Source organism: Saccopteryx bilineata, chromosome 10, assembly GCF_036850765.1.
Source record: "Saccopteryx bilineata isolate mSacBil1 chromosome 10, mSacBil1_pri_phased_curated, whole genome shotgun sequence".
Classification (NCBI taxonomy): domain Eukaryota; kingdom Metazoa; phylum Chordata; class Mammalia; order Chiroptera; family Emballonuridae; genus Saccopteryx; species Saccopteryx bilineata.
The window spans coordinates 79,523,591-79,541,517 of NC_089499.1; the positions used below are offsets into that span (position 1 = coordinate 79,523,591).

Here is a 17,927-nt window from a genome sequence, read left to right on the forward strand (position 1 = left end):
GTAGTTCTTATCAGGTGGTCAGGGTGCTCTCAGTACAGTGGCCCTTTCTTTTGGGCCTTCAGGTCCAATACTGTCTCAGCAGATGGAGAGTCCTACCGGGACCCTGGCCCTGATGCTGGGGAATTAGATCCTACTTTCATGACACTAGTGGTTTTCAGATTTAAAAAATAAAAAATAAGTAAGAGGCAAGGAGGCAGGGAGACAGACTTCCACATGTGCCCTGATGGGGATCCACCTGGCAAACCCCCTACTGGGCGATGCTCTGCCCATCTTGGCCACTGCTCCATTGCTCAGCACCCAAGCTATTTTAGTGCCTAAAGTGAAAGCCAGAGAGCCATCCTCAGCGCCTGGGCTCAACTTGCTTTAATCAAGCCATGGCTGCAGGAGAGGAAGAGAGAGAGAGAGAGAGAGAGAGAGAGGAGTGAAAGGGGGAGGAGTGGAGAAGCAGATGGGTGCTTCTCCTGTGTGCACTAACTGGGAATCGAATCCCAGACATCCACACACTGGGCCAATGCTCTACTGCTGAGCCAACTGGCCAGAGCCCAGTTTTCAAACTTTTATTTATAAAGTGCACATTTCTTATTTTTTTACATCACTTATAATCTTATGTGGAAACTCAGTTTATCAAATAGGTTCCAACTAGAGGTATTCTAGTTAGCTAGAGCTTGTGTGGTCTCCCATTCTCAACCTGCCTCTGACTGCCCCTGTAGTCGTTTGCTCTATGTAATGATGGCCTGTTTTCTGAGACTGTCAGGTTAGAGACTAACTGTGAATGCTGAGTCAGCAAACAGGGAGGTAACACTGTCTCCAACCCTGTTACCTCAAATGGGGATTAACTGGAAGTGGTCATGTCATGTACAGCCGAAGGATCTTACATGCTGGAGAGAAGACCCCACCATGACCTAACGTGTCCTTGAAGGCCACCACATAGCTCCTGCCTTTCATCTTAAAGAAAGGAGATGTTACATATGATGAAGAAATTTACAGTCCATTTTATTAGGTGCTTGATTTCATTTAGCAAAATGACTCAGTATGGTAATGTCTGCAGAGACTGTTAGGAAGTCTTTCTTTGTATATTTTCATAAGTTTGAATCAATAGGAGAGAGATTCCGAGAGAAGATTCCTTTAAGAATGTTGAATAAACAGCCCAGGTCTCGGATAGAAACTTTCCACCAGTCTAAGATTAGAAATAGTAGGATGGATTTTTATTTAATCAAAGGGATTATAATCAAGACTCACTATTGAGTAACATATTGAATAATAATTTGATAAAATAATCAGGCCTTATTTTGGTGTTTCCAGAAGTAGTTCAAATAAAAATCTCATTTTTCAGTGTGAAGGACAACTTATTATTTGCACAATGGGAGTGGGGAAGAGTGGTTTTGTTTTATTTGTTTTTCCTCTTAACATTGAGGGAATTTTCTTAGGAAAACTTTTCTGTGTCATGGTTGTTTGTTATAGACATTCTTTTTGTAATTTTTGAACTAAATTAAAACATATATTTACTTTAAATACATCCTAAGTTTAGAATTGATGACCAAGGATCCTTATTCATCAATTTCAAACTTAGGATGTATTTAAAGTAAATATATGTTTTAATATAAATTTTCTTTAGAACAAAAAAAGAAAAATACTTAGCTGCTATAGGCCATCTGGCTTTAATATGTAGAGACTTTCTTCTAGCCTGCATCTAAATTAGGGTTCTGTAGAATCAGAATTCCAATGAACTCAAAGGAGTGCCTTCATAATTTACACCTGAATGCTTTGGGGATTGTGAATCACAGCACATATGGGATGATGCATACTGTGGGAGAAATGGAGCCTCCTGGCCCACATGTAAAATTAAAGCTATCTGTGTTCTATGTTTATTGATTGCATTTATTTTACCAAGGTAGGTTTATTGGGATATTTAAAATCTGCTTTATAAAGTCAATTTATCAGCCTGACCAGGTGGTGGCGCAGTGGATAGAGTGTCAGACTGGGATGCCAAAGACCCAGGTTCAAGACCCCGAGGTCGCCAGCTTGAGCTCGGGCTCATCTGGTTTGAGCAAAAAGCTCACCAGCTTGGACCCAAGGTCACTGGCTCGAGTGAGGGGTTGCTCAGTCTGCTGTTGCCCCATGGTCAAGGCATATATGAGAAATCAATCAATGAACAACTAAGGTGTAGCAACGAGAAACTGATGATTGATGCTTCTCATCTCTCTTCGTACCTGTCTGTCTGTCCCTGTCTATCCTGCTCTCTGACTCTCTCTCTCTGTCCCTGTAAAAAAAAGTCAATTTATCAAGTTATCAGGCATTATAAATATTCGATAATATACTCAACTTACATGGTTTCTTAGGAAAAGCAATGGGCAGAGCATCGCTCCCTAGTGAGCTTGCTGAGTGGATCCCGGTCTGGGCACAGGCGGGAGTCTGTTTCTGCTTCCCTTCATCTTATGGAATAAAACAAACAGAAACCTTTTGTAGCAATAACATAAATGTGATGTCACTGATGAACATGAGTAGGATGTCAACACACACAGCCTTTCAATCTTCAGTGCTGATGGCAGAAAAGGTGGGGGAGAGCATCTCTAATCTGCCTGCAAATAGCTGCATCTTCCTTGAACAGGTCAAATCAAGGGAATAAGCCCGAGGGGTTTCAAGGGTCCCATGCTGCTGCTGCTGTTATTAATTTAATTGCTGCAACACAGTAAATTATGGGGAAGTCGAGATAAATGCAGAAGTCTTTTGGGCAACAGACTAAACAGGTTAGTTCCATAATTAGTGTTATCTTTAAGAGGGGACATGGAGGTCTCTAAAGTGTGACTTTGCAGAACTGACAGTTATGTCTAAAGTCAGTGTGGAAGAAAAGTAACAATTCAGTTGTGGTAATGGGAAGGGAGCAGGGGTGAGTGTGACAGGGTGTGAAATGAATGCTCTTCACCTTCAGTGAAGACCTGGGAGCCTCCCTCATTTGAGGTATCCAAAAGCTGTACAGCTTTTCTTGTTTCCCCCAGCTGTATAAGTGGAAAAGACATATCTTTGAAATATTTATACTTATAAATATTTAACTACAACCCTGTGTATTTTGTGTTATACATATCCAGTTGTGAGCCAACATTATCCAGGGGCATCTGATCAATGTGAATTAATTCAGTCTGGTGGCCCTGTCTATTCCAACCATTTCTGCAAACTTGGCTCACTTCGAGCCCAGTGGATTGAGAAGCTTTTGGGTTAATTGACTAGTTGAATTTATCAGTTAATTACCTGAGTCCAGTCACTATTGGACTCAGTTTACCTAACTGTTAATGGTATTTAACTGAAGCTGCATTTGGTAAGCAGGTTTGTCTAATAATGGGTTTTGATTTTTTTTAAATAAAATGATTGTTTTCTTTCTTTATGAATTTTCTTTCCCTGATGCCAGCCTAATCCTGGCCCATTTCTCCCTAGTGACCAACTTTTATTAAAACAATATTTCTGCCACACTGAACATGTGGCTGTTAGCACAAGTCAAATAGGGTGGTCAATCGCAAGGTCCTCATCTGAGAAGTCAGTCCTTGTCTTCATCGTTCCCTTTTCAAGTTGTGTAATCTTGAGAGAAGGGACTCTAGTGTGGGGTAGTTCTCCCATATTAGTTTAATCATTCCTTTTAGGAATCATGATACTATCTGTGAAAATTATTAGTAGTAATGAAGCAAACATGTGAAATGGAACAAGTATATGTTAAGTGCCCACAATATACCTGGCATTGTGCTAAACAAAATGTTGCTTGTTTTAACCCTTACAACAACCCTGCATTTGTTTGTAATGGGTTCAGTTGGTTGGCTCTAGAGACTTGTAGACTAGCTGCTTTCATCCTGTTCCATGAGTAAGGCCAGCCTGCCACCCTGTAAATGCCGATGAGAAGATTGCTGGTCTGAAGCTTAATAATGGGGAAGAAAAGAAACCCTCAAAGTCTACTAGGAAGTGAGTGGCCCTTGTTGTCTAGACCATGACTCAATTCTGAGTTCAGTCTTTGGTTAAAAGAGTACTATAAGATTTTTGTGAAAACCCAACATAATGGGGGTCACACAATACTTTAATATCTGACTACAGTGGCTGAATAATTTGCTCTCCTTTTCCTTCCCCCACTCATTCAATCTCTCACCTCACTTCCCCTCACCTCACCTCACCTCACCTCACTTCCCCTCACCTCACCTCACCTCACCTCACTTCCCCTCACCTCACCTCACCTCACCTCACCTCACCTCACTTCCCCTCATCTCACCTTACCTCACTTCCCCTCACCTCACCTCATCTCACCTCACCTCACCTCACCTCACCTCACCTCACCTCACCTCACCTCACCTGACCTCACTTCCCCTCACCTCACTTCCACTCATCTCACCTCACCTCAAGTCCTCTCACCTCACCTCACCTCACCTCACATCCCCTCACTTCACCTCACCTTATCTCACCTCATCTTATCTCACCTCACTTCCCCTCACCTCACCTCACCTCACTTCCCCTCACCTCACCTCACCTTACCTCACCTCACCTCACTTCTCCTCACCTCACCTCACTTCCCCTCACCTCACCTCACCTTACCTCACCTCACCTCACTTCTCCTCACCTCACCTCATTTCCCCTCATCTCACCTCACCTCACCTCACTTCCCCTCATCTCACCTCACCTCACCTCCCCTCACCTCACCTCATCTCACCTCACCTCATCTCACCTCACCTCACTTCCCCTCATCTCACCTCACCTCACCTCACCTCATATCACCTCACCTCACTTCCCCTCATCTCACCTCACCTCACCTCACCTCACATCCCCTCACCTCACCTCACTTCCCCTCACTTCACCTCACCTTATCTCACCTCACCTCACCTCACCTCACTTCCCCTCACCTCACCTCACCTTACCTCACCTCACCTCACTTCTCCTCACCTCACCTCACTTCCCCTCACCTCACCTCACCTCATTTCCCCTCATCTCACCTCACCTCACCTCACCTCCCCTCACCTCACCTCGCCTCATCTCACCTCACCTCATCTCACCTCACCTCACTTCCCCTCATCTCACCTCACCTCACCTCACCTCATCTCACCTCACCTCACTTCCCCTCATCTCACCTCACCTCACCTCACCTCATATCACCTCACCTCACTTCCCCTCACCTCACCTCATCTCACCTCACCTCACTTCCCCTCATCTCACCTCACCTCACCTCACCTCACTTCCCCTCACTTCACCTCACCTCACCTCACCTCACCTCACCTCACTTCCCCTCACCTCACCTCACCTCACTTCCCCTCACCTCACCTCACCTCACATCACCTTGTCTTGCTTCCCCTCACCTCGCCTCGCCTTGCCTCGCCTCACCTCACCTACCTTAATTTATATCTTGAACATGAGAATTGTTTTTGTTTTGCTTTTATTTAGTGAGAGGAGGGGGGCAAAGACAGACTCCTAAAATGCCCTGACCAGGATCCACCTGGCAAGCCCACTATAGGGTGATGTTCTGCCCATCCAGGGTGTTGCTCTGTTACTCAGCAACCAAGCTCTTCTTAACATCTGAGGCAGAGGCCTTGGAGCATCCTCAGCACCCGAGACCAACTCACTCCAATCCAGTTGCAGGAGGGGAAGAGAGAGAGAAGTGAGAGGTGTAAGGGTGAAGAAGCAAGTTGGTGCTTCTCCCATGAGCCCTGACTGGGAATCAAATCAGGGACATCCACATACCGGGCTGACACTCAACCACTAAGCTAACTGGCCAGGGCTGAGAATTGTTTTTAAAAAAATAGAAGAAAAGTGAAAAATAAAAGATATTCTCAAGGTGCATATGCTGTAATATAGTAGCTAAGGAGTTCAAGTTCAAGGTTGGGTATAAGTCACAGTTGGGATGTTTCTACTAATGAAACTTGGGTGAGTGTCTTAACTTTCTGTGTCTCAGTTTCCTTATGTTTAAAGTTCTAAATAGCATCTCCCTGGAAAGATGGTGGGAGATACATTCACGTATGGAACCATCTCAGCACAGTGACAGGTACCTAGAAAGGTCTCAGGACCTGTGCAAGAAATGGTGGCCCTTCTCAGAAGACAGATTTGGGACTTTAATATTAAAGTAGGTTAAACATTAATGAGGTTCAGTGCTGTGAGGTTTGCAAGCCGGAGGACTCTTGCTGCAGGAATGGCAAACATGAGCTGCTCACTTAATAGGCCTGCCCTTGGGGAGGGTCTCATCAGCTTTCAGCCTGAGGAGTGTTTCAGAATTTTAACTAGGTGGAGGAGATTCCCAGGGTAATAGAAGTTCCTCTATGGTTGCATTCTCTCCATGTCAAACTGAAGGGATAATTGTAACAAATGAGCATTCATCTGCCGAGATGTGATGCAGCAAATGAATTTATGAATAAAGATGATCATAATCATCAGCATGGCTTGGGGTCCAGTTTGATCAGTAGCTGCAGATTGCTTTCTTAATATTAAATAGTCATTGAAGTGAACATGACATCCTTTCTTGAAAGTTTTCCTTGAACAACACTCAGGTTATTATATATTTTTTTCTCATAGGAATGGAAGATCCGTCACTAAGCATTCTCTCCCTTGCAATTCTGTCTGTCCAGACAGAGCTACTCTGGGAAGATTCATTGCTCTTCCTTGGTGCTCCTATTTGCATGCTTGTCAGAGCTCATTGCAGCACTTGCTATAATGCAGGAAGTAATAACATAATTATCATCTTTACAGCAGCTAATGTTCACTGAGTTACCCGATGTGCCAGCATGAAAGCTTTGCATCTTCATCTAATGAGTCTTCACGGCAGTGCTGTAAGGTGCGAACTTTCATTGCCCCCATTCTCTAGATGAGGAAGAGGTTGTGTTAGAAAGCTTAAGTAATTTACCTAAGTTGTATCTCAGATTTAAAACAAACATGTCTGACTGTAGAACCTGAGTTCATAAACTTGACTCAAAGTTGCCTCTGGGTTTTACAGTTCCCTGTTTGCCTACCATCCCTGTGTTGGCCAGTAAGATGCTAGGCCCCCTTGCATATGTCTGCCTTACATCCTAGCCTGGTACTTGGCTTGTATGAAATATTCAAGCACTGGAAAGTATGAATGAGTGAGTTCAGTCCCTCTGTAGAGTGGATGCAGAGAAAATGGTATCTAGCCATTAAGAGCTTTCAAGTAAAGTGAAATAATTTTAATAAAACTATTTTAAAATAAATATAATTCTTCTGTGCCCATAGAAAATTGATTATAGTGAAAGAATAGCACAGCCAGGTTAGAAGCATACAGGTATAGAAATTCTACAGGACACTTGATCTGAAAAAACAAAAAACAAGCCTTACCGGGCGGTGGCGCAGTGGATGGAGCGTCAGACTGGGATGCGGAAGACCGAGGTTCAAGACCCCACGGTCGCCAGCATGAGCAAGAGCAAAAGATCACCAGCTTGAGCCCAAGGTCACTGGTTCAAGCAAGGGGTTACTAGGTCTTCTGAAGGCCCGTGGTCAAGGCATGTATAAGAAGGCAATCAATGGACAATTAAGATGTTGCAATGCGCAAAGAAAAACTAATGATTGATGCTTCTCATCTCTCTGTTCCTGTCTGTCTGTCCCTGTCTATCCCTCTCTCTGACTCTTTCTGTCTCTGTAAAAAAAACAACAAAACCTTGGGCTTGCTTGGTCAAGGCACATATGGGAGTTGATACTTCCTGCTCCTCCCCTCTTCTCTCCCTCCCCCCACTAAAATAAATAATAAAAAAAACCCAAAAAAAACAAAACAAAACAAAACAAAAAAACTCTGTCCAGGCATCTAATAAACTGTTCATGACAGCATATAATTGCATCATTAGGCACACAACTGTTACTATAATTTGGATCATAAGAGAACAAAGTGTCAAAATCTTTTAATTTCATTTTAGCTTTTCCTACAGAAAGTTTTCAGATTGTACTATGAACTTGTAAACTTTGGATACAACTTTACATTCTTTGATGTTACTGCCAGTCCCTTATGAAAACTATAGAAAGGACTCACTGCCCCTTTTTCATAATTTGGAGTCATATTTTTAAATGCAGTTTAGATATATATTTCAATGTTTAAGGTACCTACATTTGCATACTTTTTTTTTAATTTTATTTATTTCATTTTTTTTTCATTTTTCCGAAGCTGGAAACGGGGAGGCAGTCAGACAGACTCTCACATGCGCCCAACTGGGATCCACCCGGCATGCCCACCAGGAGGGGATGCTCTGCCCCTCTGGGGCGTCACTCTGTTGCATCCAGAGCCATTCTAGCACCTGAGGCAGAGGCCACAGAGCCATCCTCAGCACCCGGGCCATGTTTGCTCCAATGGAGCCTTGGCTGCGGGAGGGGAAGAGAGAGACAGAGAGGAAGGAGACGGGGAGAGGTGGAGAAGCAGACGGGCACTTCTCCTGTGTGCCCTGGCCAGGAATCGAACACGAGACTCCTGCATGCCAGGCCGACGCTCTACCGCTGAGCCAACCGGCCAGGGCCCATTTGCATACTTTTAATGAACCTTATATTTAAAACTTCTATCTTATTTGAAGTTAATACTAGTAGTAATACAACCTGTAAATAAAAAATAGCACTTCAATTATTCAAGACCATTTTAATTAAAAATATGTATTGACTCTTCAGAAACCAAGGGGAGATTTCGACTTCTCCAAAGACAGGGGTTTCTGAGCAAGTTAATAATGTAAACAAAATTTTGGAGAGAATATTTAATCAGCCTAGAAAAGACACTTTTTGGGCAAGCTCCAACATTTAAAAATTATCCACGGGCATTCAGAAGATTGATGTTTTAATTACTAATTATTGTTTTTAATCAGTTAAACTGGCCACATTAAAGCCTTTATTTGGCCACATTCTGCTGGTCTCATACCTATTCTGATGTCCTTTAACTGTAACAAGGCTGCATGTTGACTCCTTAAAACTTACTAGTTACCCCTTATTTTCCACCAAGTTAGTTGTCTCAGACCCACAATAAAGCCTCTCCACGGTTCACCTTTCACATCTGTCAAATGGAACCTTATAGAATTTTTTGAGATAAAGTATATGCATCATGCTCAGGAAATAGGTCTCTAATTAATTGTACAAATTATTGTTTTTTAAAAAAAATCAAGTCTGCTACTACTGCAGTGTAAATTTACTAATGTAGTAACTAAAATGACAGGTGGTAGGACTCTTTCTGCCCCAGATTTGGGCTTTTATATATAAGAAGTCTTTCAGAAGTGTAGAAACAAAGTGTGGTGTATTTAATGATTTCCCACTGAGTGAAATAAACTTGTAGAAAATCACAAGGCTTGAAAGGCCAAGTGGGATTGCCCCATTGAGTTGTGCCTGAGATTTGGGATTCAGGAAGCTTTTGAAATTTGGAACTTGGTGGTCCCTGAGTCTCACGTGGGTCTGAATTACATGTCATTGTCATTTTCATGGTAAATGAAAATGTTTCTTAGCAAAACTGTGATTTTTTTCTCTTCCCACATTGCTAGAATTGGTTAAATCTGGCATTCCTGAAGTGCCCAGTGCTACCTGTAGGGTTATGTACCAAGTTTGAAATGTCTCCTGTTGGGGAGTCAAGCTTCTTTACTTAATATTTTCCTCGGTATCAAATGAGAAATGTGAAATAGTTTTCAGTTGAGCAGTTTATCTTTATGCAAGGTGAGCTTTCACATAGACATTCATTTTTTTCTTGGAGTTGTGGCACTATTGTCATCAGTTCAAAGTTAATATTCTTTATAAAATTTTATTTACCTGATGTTTCTCATGCATACATCTGGAAATCAGCTCTGAAAATGCATGTGTGATATGGTCTCATTTATTCCTTGCCAGCAGGCAATTAGGAGATGATTTTATTCAGACTCTTGCAATAGGGGAACTGTTCATTAATGAGGAATTTCTCAAGGAAGGGAAAGTGGTGGTTTTAGGAAGCAAGGGAGTCTATGAGGGAGGATGGTGGCTGGGTCTTATCCCAGTTTCCAGTTCCTTGTGGTTTTGGGTGTTTCCCCAAACATAAAATAGTATGCATTTCTTAACATTGGCTCTTTCCTGGTAGCAGTGAGATCATGTTAAGTTCAATGTTGACAGATAGATAAAACTGTATGAAAATATTTCTAATAGTAATAAAACCGTATTGGACTTTTTTTAAAATTATTTTTATTTATTTATTCATTTTAGAGGAGAGAGAGAGAGAGAGAGAGAGAGAGAAAGAGAGAGAGAGAGAGAGAAGGAAGCATCAACTCCCATATATGCTTTGACCAGGCAAGCCCAGGGTTTTGAACCGGCGACCTCAGCATTCCAGGTCAACGCTTTACCCACTGCACCACCACAGGTCAGGCCATATTGGACTTTTAATTAACTATTTTACCAATGTTTATTTCAAAACATTTCAATATTACCATTGCCTTCATAATTGGCTTAAGAACTCCTTGAAACAAGTTTTCATTCTACTGTGCAGATGATAAATATCTATTTGAACTCTAAACTGTCAGAAGCAACTAATTTAGAAGAAGTTGTATTCACTTATAAATCTCATATAAATAGCCTATGTGGTCTCCTCCTGATAATATAGAGATTGTTGTGTTTCTGATCTTAATAAATGGAAGCCAGCTTCTTTATGCTCTCTATAAATCCAGGTAAATATTTGCATATTTTATAAAATTTTTCTTTTGAAGCACTTTATACGTTGCAGTTTTTTCAGATAAAAATAAGCATTTTATCAGGATGCTCTTATTAATACTGCCCCTTATGCACTCACCTCTGCCCTGCCTTCATTTCCCTTCTTCTTCTTTGCAGTCTTCAGATGTGGAGCTCCCTTATGTCTGCCCTGAGTTTTCTGCCTTTCTTTCACCTTCTCTTTACTGTCTAATCCAAACTGCACAGCTCTCCGTCAGTGATCTCTGCATACCAGTGATCCATAGGCTTGCTCCAAGCCCACATATTTGAGCTTTAACTGTGTATTCCCACCAGCACAGGGGACGCTATACCAGTAATTCTCACTAGTATTCCCTCTGAAAACCTTGGGGTTGGGACTACCCAGTTTGTAAAGAGCACTATAGTGACTCCTGCCCCAGGCCCCTTCCCTCCTCATCTCCCCTCATTGCCCACTGCGATCATGAACGTCAGATCTAACCCCTCACTAGACTAGGTTCACTCAAATGGTTTCATCTGTTTCCAGATAGACCATGGATACTTAAAATATTAAAAAACAAACCCATAGTATTTAATCCTAAACAAGCTCTTCTTTTTGACTCCTTTATTTCTATCTTATTTGCACAGGAGTTCTGAACCATTTTGCAATGACAGTTATGTTAAGGAGAAAAAATGCAGATACATTGTGATTTTTATTTGTTTTCTTTTATATTAAAAAATCATATAATATTTAAGGGTTTTAGAAATGCACAGACACAAAGTGCTGTGAACATTGGACTTTTTTTTTTTTCAAATATGTAAGCATGAAGTGGTTCTAATCTACAGAAATATAGCCCCATGGATGTGCTGGTTTGTATCCTAATATAGAATAGAAGTGACATAGCCAGCTGGTCAGAGACACAGGCCTAGAGTCAGACTGACCCCCATTTGAATCTATCCTCTACCATGGGCCTCTATATGGACTTGGCAATTAATAAATTGCAGAAAGCCTCCAGCACTGGCTCAGTATATTGAACATACTTCACTGTCTCATTATTGGGAACAAGCAGGATTCTTTATGTTAGCGGATCTTGGCACACAGATTTTCTATAGCAAAGAATTTTCTATTATAAGTCAGTCATTGTCCACTGCTCTTTCTTCCCAGAATTCCACACTTACCCAGTGCTCCTTAGTGGGTCTCCTCAGGACTCATTTCTATAGCCAAGCTGTGTACTCTCCTCCCTCCCTCTCTCTTTGCCTGAACTGCTTTGCCCTTTCTCATCACCATGGAAACCCAGCATCTCCTCTCGGGCTCACTTTCTCTGGGTTGGCTTAGTGGGATTCCCCTGTCTGTTCTCTCTTTATTGTCCTTGTAAAGTCCTTGGCAACTGGATAATATGCACAATTAGTTCTTGGTGCTATATATTCGGGTGTTTTAGTGATTTAGTGCTCTCTCTCTCTCTCTCTCTCTCTTTCTCTCTCTCTCTCTCACACACACACACATAACATATACAGGGGAGGACAAAAGTAGGTTTTCAGTTATGTGTACATGAAACACAGTTTATTCTTGTATTATTATTATATTATTTTCCATATGAACAATTATAACCCTACTTTTTCCCTGCCCTATATGTGAAATGTATTATACATATGAGCTTCTGTCTGAACAGTTTTGAAGTGCTCTCACAGGTGCCATCTTCACAAGAGTATCAAAGCATGTGGGCACCTCTCCTTTATTTGGGAAGAAGCTGAAGCTCACCGTGCGACTTGCTTGTAGTCGCAGCACTATGAGAGTAGCTAGGGACAGGGTGCCGGCCTGCAGACTGGGGTCCGCATCTCTTTCCTCCAGTGCTAAGTAAATGCTCATGGAAAGGGAGGTTCAAGTGTGGAGTTTCTAGGTCATTGAAGCAGGCTTGTGCCTCATCAGATACTTGGTCTAAACGCCAGTGTGTGGTTTGCAGTAGCCTTGAGAGACGTGCACCAGCCAGACCCTTTCTGTGTTGAGTGACTGGTCTTTACGCAGTCATTGACTTGTGAGAGGGAATAAACAAATTGTTTCCTTTCCCAAAATACTAAAGTACTTAGAAGTAAAGGACTGGGCCCTGGCCAGTTGGCTCAGTGATAGAGCATCAGCCTGTCATGTGGATGTCCTAGGTATAATTCCTGGTCAAGGCACACAGGAGAAGCGACCATCTATGTCTCCACCTCTCCCTCTGCCCACCCCTCTCTCTTTTCTCTCTTTCTCTTTTCCTCTCTTTCTCTCTTCTCCTCCTGTAGCCATGGCTCAATTAGATTGAGTGCATCGGCCCCAGATGCTGAGGATGGCTCCATGGAGCCTCTGCCTCAGGCACTATAAATAGCTTGGTTGCAAGCATGGCCTCAGATGGGCAGAGCATTGGCCCCAGACAGGGGTCACTGAATAAATCCTGGTTGGGGCACATGCAGGAATCTGTCTCTCTCCTCTCACTTGGAAAAGAAAAAAAAATAAAAGAAGTAAAGGACTGGTTGGAATGAATGCTTCTTAAACCTTATAGCAATTTACATGGCCAGTGTGTAGCATTCCCATTGAATGAACTTTCTGGCAAGACTTAATACATAAACACATTTCAACAAGATATAAAAATTTTATAAGCCATGTTCTTAGCAAAGAATCACAGGTTCCAGCATGTCATTAATTTTATATTTAACTCAGAATTGAAGGACATCTAGGAGAGGTGCCTGCCGGTAATTCATAGTCATATTATTAAGGTACAGGGAGTACACAGCTAGACATTCAGATGGGCAGTGAGGGCCAGGAGGCCAGTGAGCCATGTGGTTGAACTTGTGATGAGGAGCTCTGAGGCCTAGTTTCAGGTTGGCTTTCCACCTCTTACTACCTTGAGTAAATTACTAAGCCACTCTGTGCCTTCTCTTAACTATGAAAATGAAGATTAGGACAGTATTTACCTCAAAGAGTTGTGAAGATGAACACCTCTTGTGTAATATCATTGGTATGGTGCCTGACCTATGCATGTAATGCTATTTTACCTTGTTAGTTGATACCATTTGATATTGTCCATCTAGATAAAGTTATTAATATTTATTGTTTGTATTTAGGCTTATGTTTTTTGTGTGGTGTGTGACTCTATCTTAAAACTAGCTTATTGTGAAAATCAAGTAGATGGCTTCAGAAACATATCGTGTCCTAAGATTTTTCCATAGTCCCACAATTTAGATGCCTGGGTATTTGTTCTTAGTAATCATACCCATAAGTATAGGCACATTACAGAAGAGACTAGGGCCTTCTCAGCAGGGATCACCATGTAGTCCCTCACTGTCCTAGAGGAACTTAAGTAGCATCACTATGGACAGTCTCATACCGAGGTCACTGCCACATTCCCCAGCTACTTACATGGTGGGGGCTCCTAACTCCTTAGGCTGGGTGTCCTAACAGGGCAGTCATCTCAAAGAGCCTTCCATATTTGACATAATGAGAACCTGTTGTTGCCCTCTTACTCCTCTGCAAATGAATTCTCAGGAGTATGTAGAAGACAGTTGAATATAACCAAGGCAATGGGACTAATTTGGTTATTTTCCTCTCCCTCCTGTGCACGTGTTCATCCACGGCACTATATTTTACAGAAAGACTTCAGTCAGACGGTGTTTCCCTTTCCAGTTCTATCTCCTTGGTTCAGGTGGGGCCACTGTGAGGGGGTATTCTGTCAACAGCCTTCTCATCTTGCTCTTTGTCTCATCACTTTTTTTTTTATCACTGTGTTAGATGAAACCATTCCTCTGCCTACTGTCCATCTATTATCAAATATTTATCTAGAATGTCTCAAGTACTCAACTATAACATTGGTTTATGGTTATTTGAAATTTCTTTTAAGGCCACTGACAAATGTTAAGAAATTGTTTGACATAACTTTCTTAGAGGAGATCACTGAACCAAAAGAATTATTTGACGTCTTCTTTGAAACAGAATATATAATCACATTTGTAGTCAGTTCTTAACCAAAATAATTTCTACATAACTAATAACTAATGTGGAATAAGTATTTAAATTGGAATTGAAACCACAGATTTCAAAATAAAAACATTATTTCTTGGGGACGTGTTTGCATTGGTGTATTAAATTAACTTAGCCACTTCTGCCTACAGCTAAATTGGAGTGGATTGTGACAAACCACCGCTTCTTAGGAAACAGTAGAAAAGCCAAATGTAAAGGAAATCTGACACTTACTTAATTGGAAGACATCAAAGAGCTTCAAGAACCTGGCTCCCAGAGTGCAGGAAACTAGAGTGGCTAGGAGTGGTGGGCCTGCACCTCACAAGCTGCTTCCCCTGCAGGGAACCCACTGATTTCTGGCTTGTGATGAGAAGCTTAGACACCAGGCAAAATATCATGCATAGGAGGCTAAAAGGACAGAAGAATTTTTGGCAGTCTCACAAGAGTAAAGATACAAACCTTGAAAATTGGGTCTGCTAAAGCAGCTAGAACTTGAGTGGCCAAGATCCCAGAGAGAAGAGGGCGCTGGATAGTTACCCTGGTCCTGGGAAGTTTCACCCCTTGAGACATTTGCCTAATTCCTATGCTTTGTAGGGCACAAGCCTAGGAAGTAAGAAACAAATCACTGAAAAAGCAAGGCAGAGTTTTTGACAGTCAAGCAGTTGTGGAGGATAAAATAATTTGAGTTCGGCACCCATGAAGGACAAGGGATGTTGGTAAATATGACTTTCATACTTTATGCAATAGTATGAGCAGAAGAGGCTGACCAAATCTTTTAAAACCCCAGCCAGCTTTGAGTTAACTCCATATCGGTTGGGTAAAGATGACCTATCCCTTCTCAGAGTGCCAATCAGAGACGAGGTTGAACCTTCCTTGGAGAAAGTTACCTTTATCCAGTTTCTCTATAATTTTTCATACATAGCATCTGTAATTCAACTTAAAATCATTAGGCATATTAGAAAAAAACAAAACAGAAAATAGAACAGACCCAAGTATGAGCCAATTATTGATGTTCTGAGAATTGAACTTCAGTCTGGAGTTAATTAGTAGCAACTGTCTTTAGATGAGGTGAGACCGTCAAGTTCCCCATTGTCCTTACTACTCTCTCTTGCCTTATTTCTGGCTTGGTCCATTACATTTCATTACTTATGCTGTAGGCATTCGGGTTTGCAACTGCTGCTTTAGAGCAAGGAGTATGTCTGTTTTTTCTTAGATATTTGATACTCTTCCAACCTTACCACCATATGGATATGCACACAAAAGACATGAAAATGTTACCAACAATCTGGCTTTTAGATGATTTTTCACTTAATCATTTTTAAAGAGTGGTTATTATGGTCTTCTGTTTTTCTCTTTGTTTAGAAGAAAGAGTAGAGGGGTGACAGGGTGAATCTTAATATAAACAGAAATGCTTGCCTTTTTTTCTTTTTGGCTTTAAAGTTTGCTAGCTTTGTGAAGTGACATCTGTGTCTTTGTCTTTGAGTTCTTTCTTGAGCAGAAAAAAATATGAGTTACAGGGGAAAAAATGAAAAAAGCAAGTTCAGACTGGCTTAAATCAAATTACACTTGGCCCTATGAGTGGCTTCCTGGAAACGTGCGATGTGCGTTTTTGACATAGACTGCTCACATCTCTCAAGCAATCAAGAATCAGGACTGAGGCAGGCCTTTGTGAACCAGTCAGCTTGCTCTCTGTTCCCAAGTGGAGAGCCATTACTTTAGTTCCAATTCTATTTTATTATTTTTTAAAAACAAACATAGAGCTTCTTGCAACAGTGTGGTTTATTTGAATACCAACTCCTTCTTAAAGCAGCAGGAGTGGATAATCCAAGAACAAAAATTTAGAAGCAGGGAAATGATACAGTTCACCCTGAGTGCTTGGAAATCACAGTGTTCTGGCATGATTTTCAAACTGGTTTTCAGACTAGCATTTGGCATCACCTGGGAGCTTGTTAGAAGTATGAATTCATGGGCCTCACCCAGACCTAGTGAATCTAAATCTCTGGAGGCGGGACCCAGGAACTATATTGTAACAAGCTCTTTCAGGGGTACTGAAGTGCATTATTTTGAGCATCACTTCTGTAGAGTCCTGGTGATAATCCATGTGGAGTCACTAGATGGGACCAAGATACCTAAGCCACATGTGTGGTCTTGCTATAAGGGCCCTATCAAGTTGCACTGTTGTCCCTGGCTGATTGGCTCAGTGGTAGAGCATCAGCCTGGTGTGTGGAAGTCCTGGGTTCGATTCCATGTCAGGACACACAAGAGAAGTGATCATCTCCTTCTCCACCCCTCCACCTCCTCTCTCTCTTTCTCTCTCTCTCTTTTCCTCTCTCTCTCTCCTCCCACAGCAATGGCTCATTTGAGCAAGTTGGCTCCAGGCACTGAGGATGGCTTCATGGCCTCTCCTCCGGTGCTAAAATGGCGGCCCTGGCCAGTTGGCTCAGCGGTAGAGCGTCGGCCTGGCGTGCGGGGGACCCGGGGTTCGATTCCCAGCCAGGGCACATAGGAGAAGCGCCTATTTGCTTCTCCACCCCCCCTCCTTCCTCTCTGTCTTTCTCTTCCCCTCCCGCAGCCAAGGCTCCATTGGAGCAAAGATGGCCCGGGCGCTGGTGATGGCTCCTTGGCCTTTGCCCCAGGCGCCAGAGGGGCTCTGGTCGTGGCAGAGCGACGCCCCGGAGGGGCAGAGCATCCCCCCCTGGTGGGCAGAGCGTCACCCTTGGTGGGCGTGCTGGGTGGATCCCAATCGGTTGCATACGGGACTCTGACTGTCTCTCCCAGTTTCCAGCTTCAGAAAAATACAAATAATAATAATAATAATAATAATTTAAAAAATTAAATAAAATGGCTTGGTTGCTGAGCAACAGAGCAGCAGCCCCAGATGGGCAGAGCATCACCTGGTAGGGGGCTTGCCGGGTGGCTCCCAGTTGGGGCACGTGCAGAAGTCTATCTCTGCCTCCCCGTCTCTCACTTAATAAATTTTAAAAAAGAAAAAGAAGTTGTGCTGTTCACTCATTTACCTTCTAATCTAATGGAGTTAGGGTTTGGGGGTAATCTCTCCTCTGACAGACTGTCATGTACTCTATCTCATGTATTAAAGGGAATTTTTTTCTAAAGACAGTTGGGGAAGATCTTGCCTTTTCTTTTCATTTTTTCTTTCTTCTTCTTTTTTTTTTTAATTGAGAGGAGAGAAGATAGAGAGACAGACTCCTACCTATGCCCCGATCAGGATCTATCCAGCAACTCTTGTCTGGGGCCAATGCTTGAATCAACTAAGCTATCAGTGCCTGAGGCCAACACTCAGACCAACCAGACCACTGGCTGTGAGAGGGGAAGAGGA

At 42.4% G+C, this 17,927-nt stretch overlaps 1 protein-coding gene across 1 annotated transcript in view; it reads left to right on the forward strand.

Moving 5' to 3' along the window:
- Positions 1-17,927, forward strand: part of FHIT (fragile histidine triad diadenosine triphosphatase) — a 1,915,768-nt gene that overhangs the window by 1,025,401 nt on the left and 872,440 nt on the right. The window lies entirely within an intron of this gene.